The sequence below is a fragment of the Strigops habroptila genome, chromosome 22 (assembly GCF_004027225.2).
Source record: "Strigops habroptila isolate Jane chromosome 22, bStrHab1.2.pri, whole genome shotgun sequence".
Classification (NCBI taxonomy): Eukaryota; Metazoa; Chordata; class Aves; order Psittaciformes; family Psittacidae; genus Strigops; species Strigops habroptila.
Genome location: NC_044298.2, coordinates 1,704,451 through 1,710,450, shown reverse-complemented (window position 1 = coordinate 1,710,450; position 6,000 = coordinate 1,704,451).

The following is a 6,000-nucleotide window of genomic DNA, read 5'->3' as shown; positions in this document are numbered from 1 at the left end:
CTGCAGACATATTTCAGAGGAATTTAACAGAAAAGGCTATTTTTACCACTGGGTGATTTAGTTTAAGGTGATGCCCAAGCAACGCCCATGACTCTTGTGTTTGGCAAACGTGTTTTGTGAAAAGGAGGTCTCCAGTGACTGACACACAAGGGAGGAGACGGTCTGGAAGTGCTCGCAGGGTGAATAGAGAGAAAACAAAATGAAGGAAAATGAGGATATTGTGATGCTAAGGTTAAAGTGATTCCTTCCAGAAACTCCCTCTTCTGGATCCCGATGGGAGGTAGGCATCGAGCAAAGAAATCTTTTCAAACAGTGCCACCAAGTGGCACTTGGAGTAAGACAAGGGGTGACATGGCACGTCCCAGAGCCAGCGAGAAGCTGGGGACTGTGGGCATGGTGGGCAGCAATCACCCATTACCCAGAAGGGGAAACTGAGGGACATGGCAAGGAAGGGACTTAAACTCCTCGTGCTGTGTCCAGCACCAGTCCCTGCTGCAACTCAGTGGGTGAGGCTATCGTACTGGGGCCTAGTGGGAGCCCCAAAGACCTAAATAAAAGTTATTCCTGTTTGCTCAGGAAAGTCAATTTTATTGTGCTCCTATTGTGCTCCAAATGCAGTGTGACCTGAGAGCTGTTTTCTAAGCCCTTTGAGTCAGACTTTAAGGTGTCTTCACTTTAGCTTTCTATTTTTAAAGTCTTTCTGTTGACCAATATGTGGTTAATAAGACAGACTGGAAAAAAATTATATCAGAAATCCATGTAGCTTTTAAAGTACAAGGAGTTTTGGGCACAGAAAATAAAATACATCCAGTTTTGTACTAAAAAAACCCGAACAACCCACTTTCTGGAAAATATCCTGGCTTGCTCCACGCCTGGCAGGAGAAAGGTTAATGGGTCCCACTTTGTTCATGTGAAATCCTTAAGGTGTGTATAGAAGAGCTTGGAGAGGATAAATATGGGAAGCTGCAGGATCAGAAGGGCTTTGCAGGTTGTCCTGTCCTTTGGTGGTATGCTGAGTCCTCTTGAGTTCAGGACTCACTTTTTCTCTGGCTGGGGCTGTCTCAAGCATGCCCTTTCTTTAAGCTGAGAGGCTTCTAATCTACGACAGTTTCAATCCCAGGAGCCATCAAGCAGCTCTTCCATCAGTCCAAGTGGGCAGTACCCAGGGAGGAGCCGTGATCTCCTCGGCAGTACCTTTTGGTTTAGTTACTATCCATCTTTCTATCATACCTGCATGAAAACACACAATTTTCCTCTAATATGTGGCATATTGCTGCTGACCTTCTCATTAAATTGCAGTGAGGGTGGGAGGCAATTGCCTTGGAGAGGCAGAAGTGTTTAGGGTGTTGTTGCTGGGACAAGAACAAGTTCTTGCCGAAGTTATTTCTAGCCAAACCACCCAGCCCCTGAGCAAGGTAGTTTTTCCTCTTGTAGACAACTGTAGTCAATAACAGACTTATGTTATGCCAGATTTCATGCCTGCTTTATGAAGCAGAGGAAGTTAGAAGGTCAAAGTGAAGAAGTCAAAAGTGCTGCAGGACAGAAAAGAGTAAAACATCACTTTTTAGCAGAGCTTGCAATAAATTATGTTGAATCCAGGGAGTGGAAAGCAGGTGAGACTTGTGCTAACAAAATCACCTGAAAATCTGTATGGTTATGCAAGAGCTTTAAAATAATTGAGTAGCTGATTTGGTGATTCACCAATCATCGTGATCGCTGAAGATCCATAAATTAGGTCATGCTTAAAGTTCTCCTGCTATGTTTTAACGTGTAAAACTTCAGGTAAACCAACCTCACCTATATTTCTTTTCTTTGAAAATAGAACTAGAAAATTTGTGCCTCTTTAGACAGCCCAAGGTTATTTTCCTCTCTTCTGCCTTGTGGAAAAGAGAAATTGCTCAGCTCCTGGGTTAATTGGGGGGAAAGAAAGAAGCAGATGAAGGTGGGAAGGGTGCACAGAAAGAGTGTTGCCAGCAGCTGGGGTGTGTGATGAACGTGTGCCAGGCAATAAAGGCAGGGAACGGTGTTGAGCTGCTGTTGGGTGTTAAGACTTGGAGGTGTTTAAGGTTTGGGGCTCAAGGAGTTAGGTCAGAGTGGTGAGGTTTCTCAACAAAAAATAAAGCAGGAAATTACTGTTTATTCCTGTATGACTCTGTTCCTGCTCAGCAGGGAAAAGCAGAAGTGTAGGTTAGTACTGATGAAGGAAGGAAAGTGCTGCACTGAAGGTTTAATGTGAGAAAGCATTTACAGGTTTTGGAGAGCTGGATAGGGGCTCAAATAGGTGGGCTTGCTTTGGGAGGAGAAAGCAAATGCCTGGTTACTGCCTGCACTTTGAGCAGCCATGGGACTCGGAGGTTTTATTTGTGGTTGTTGCCATCTTAACATGTTTCCTTTGCCTTTTCCTCCTATTATTTCCTTCTTTATTCTGCCTGCTGGGGGCAGTTTACACTGAGGTTCAGGCTTAACTCCCTTTCTTGTCTGTTCCATACATGAAGAATGATTCCTAAACTTTCCTGGAGCAGGAGCCCATTATACAGAGAGTTTTATCACTCCATCTATGTAATTATCAGGAGTTAAGTGAATTGGAATAAAATGCTTTATTTTCCTATGCTGCCTAGGAGTTTCAGCGAGTTTTTTCGCTTGCAACCTTTTTAGTTGCTAATTCATTGTGAGTTTAAGAAGTGTAATACATCAGCTTTTCTCTAATATGTTTTCACTTTTTTATGTATTAATGAGCATATTTAACATATTTCTTCAGAGATAATTGGTCTCCCTGTGGTAATGCACTCAAAGCCAGCCAGCAGGGCTGGCTAAAAGACTTTCTGCATTTGAATAATCCCACAATTAAAATAAGGAATTAATCTTCTGGCTGAAACAAGGCTTTGGGGATATTTTTATTGTTTTCAGGCAGTTTTAATACATATATTAACTGTACTTATGGAGAAGTTAACTAAACCCTTCCTTCGCGTTTGTACCCAAGAACTCACAAAGGGGCACAAGTATCTCTGATTATCTTGTTCCTCTCACCCAATGATCCTCTCACGAAGACAGGATTTTTCTGGGCTTCGTTTGCTCATAATTTATCTGTCTGGCTGTTTTAATTCAAAACACAGGAGCTATCATTGGGTAAAGTATTTTTCTGAAGGTGCAAATGAACTCACAAGTTTACGTAAACAGCTTTAGGTCTGGAAGAGGAAAGGAAATGGAAGTTGTGAATGCTCCATCCCTGGCAGTGTTCAAGGCCAGGTTGGACCAAGTCTTGGGTGACATGGTTTAGTGTGTGGTGGCCCTGCCCATGGCAGGGGGGTTGGAACTAGATGATCTTCAGGTCCTTTCCAACCCTAACTATCGTATGATTCTATATGTGGCCATAGTGCCATAGCCAGCGCATGGAAAGCACGTACAGAAGTCTGGGTCTCATTTTAAGCAAATCTTTAGCAATTGCAGACTAAGAATAAACCTAACATGGAAATAGGGCAGTGAGGAAGGTGAGATGACATTATCCCACATTTGCTGCTATGAAGAATTATTTCATCTCCCTCCGAAGGCACCTGCTTTTCACTGTAAGGAGGAGGAACGCCAGTGATGCAGCTCACTGTATGGCAGTCCTTCAACCCAGATCTTTGGGAATGCTCTTAGCTAACAGGCAATCAAGACAAAATCAATCACACAGCTACTGCTTGTTACCTCCCCCCCCCAGAAGACTCCAAGTACTGCTTATATCTGTCATCAGAAAACAAGCTTTGACACTGCCTGCATGTTCCTTGCCTTTCAACTTCTCCAAGCTCCAGCAGGAAGTGTCCTCCTGCCTTCCCATGCTGGACACCACCAGAGGAAGCTGTGTGTGTGCATGCACGGCCACATGTGTGCACACTTGCTGTGGGTGCTCAGGCCAAGCATGTGCATGTACAAACACACGTGTGGGTTTGATGTAGGCAGCCAGGACACCATCCCTCCCATCAGGTCTGCTGTCTGCACCCAGACCTCATTCAGACGGACTCCCTGAGTCAGCCACAGGGTTAAGCTTTGGAAAATCAACTTATGGGCAGAGCTCTGACCGTGAACCAGCTTTTTGTGGTAGTGCTGGGAGACTGGGCAGGTCTAGCAGCCTCCTCTTTGATTTTCTTCCTCTACTGTCTCATTCTTAGGTTGGAGCCACCCCTCGTGCCATGTGCAAGGAGTCTGACTGGGGATGGAGACAGCAGCATTTTGCTTCCACCATGCTTGGAGTTTGCTGCCTTCTCCTGGGGCTGACAGCAGAGGAGATGAGATGGGACAAGAGAGGGCAGTTTGCTAGGTGTTGGTCTCTGCTAGCTTGCTCCTCTTGAAAGCTGAGGGTTTGGTGGAGACCTGAGTCATTTCTTGTGGCTGTGGTGGAAGTGTCACAGGTTGTACTCATTTTGGCTGCTCCCCTTGGTGGTGGGGACAATTTTGGTGCCTTTGCCCGTTAGTTTCCTCACTGCCCAGCACATGAGCAGGAGAATTTCGGTTCCTTTTGTTAGTTCGTTGGTTTTTTTGTTTTTTTTTTTTTTGAGGAAGCTGCAATTTTGTGCAACTTCAAGCAGACCCAGGTGTAGTGTCTTCTCTGGTTGTGGTGGAAAGCTGTTTTCTGCTGTCCTGAAAAGCAGCTTTGGCCACCAAGGATGACTGCAGGAGCATTGAGGGCATGTGGAGAGGAAGCAACCAGCTCAGGGGTGGCTGTGCTGCAACAATGGGAGTGATGTCTAGAGCAGAGGGTGGAAAGGGGCAGAGAGGACGTGTTGGGAAACACAACCTGATAGAAACCCCACCAAAGCCAGGCAGTGTGGTGTATCTGGCTGGGCGAGGTGCTGCTGGGGAGGAGCAAGCTGTTGTGTTGGGCTGGCAGCCAAGGATTAGAGTAGGTGCTCTGGGGCAAGACAGAACTTGCTAGGCAGTGACGTGTCTGGCCATGGTATAGAAGCACCCAATGAGGTGAACAGTGCAGGTCTGGAAGCTGCTTGCAGAAGGCTTGTGGGGTGGAGCAGGGGGGAGATCACCTTGTCCTGTACTGTGCTACTTGTGCTGCTTGCAGGAATGCAACTCCTGCCTGCCCTGCCTGCTCCTCTCCCTTTTTTCCAGAGAGACGTACAGACAGGGAAGTCACCTTGTTCTTTTCTTTTTCGTAGGGGTTCCTCTTTCTTTAGCCTGTCTTTCCCAAGAAGTAAAGCTTCTATGCTTCACTTTTAATATCCTAACCTGGTATTTGCAAGCAAATTTGACACAGTGGCATGGTTCAAACAAATGCTGAATTTCTACTAGTTTCATGAAGAGGCTCAGTTAATGCTGCTGTAGTAGAAAGGACTAATCAGTTCTCCCTTCATCAGGCTGTTGGACATAGGGCAGAGAGTGGAAACCAGGCTGTACCAGTTCTGCCTGTGGCCTGCTTTGTTTAAGAGCAACATTTCTGTTTGTTTAAAGGGGAATGGTTAGCGCAGAGGAATGTGTGCTGGGCTCTGGCAGGCTCCCAGCCATTCTCTTCTTGCCCAGGTGCAGGTTTGTGGTGAGGTTTAGAGCTTTGTCCTGCTTGAAACAAAGCCAGTCACAGCCCCTGGGCAGAAATCATCTGGTCCTGAACCCAGCAAGATGCTGGATGGGAGCCTGAAAGCCAGAGGGGGAAAGATGGGATGGAGAAATAGGGAATTCAGAGCCGATGTGGCAATGGCTGAACGCATTGATTTTGTTAAATGCTTCACTTAGTGCAGCTTATGTGCATTTTGAAGAGTTGCTTGCATGTGCTAAGGGGTGCTGACCTCTCTGCCTTTGGTAAAGGGTGGGAGATGCTCATTTTAACTGGACTTCTCAGTCTCCTTACATGCCTGAGAGACCCTCTGGAGCTAGTGACTCTGGCGAGGAGAATGTGGACTCCAGATTGGCACTGCTCACTAGTGCAGACATGCAGCAGTTGACCTGTTCTGAAAGACTAGCTTCCTAGAATGGCTCACCTGGCTCCATGAAATAGGCAGTACTGGCCCTGGGGTA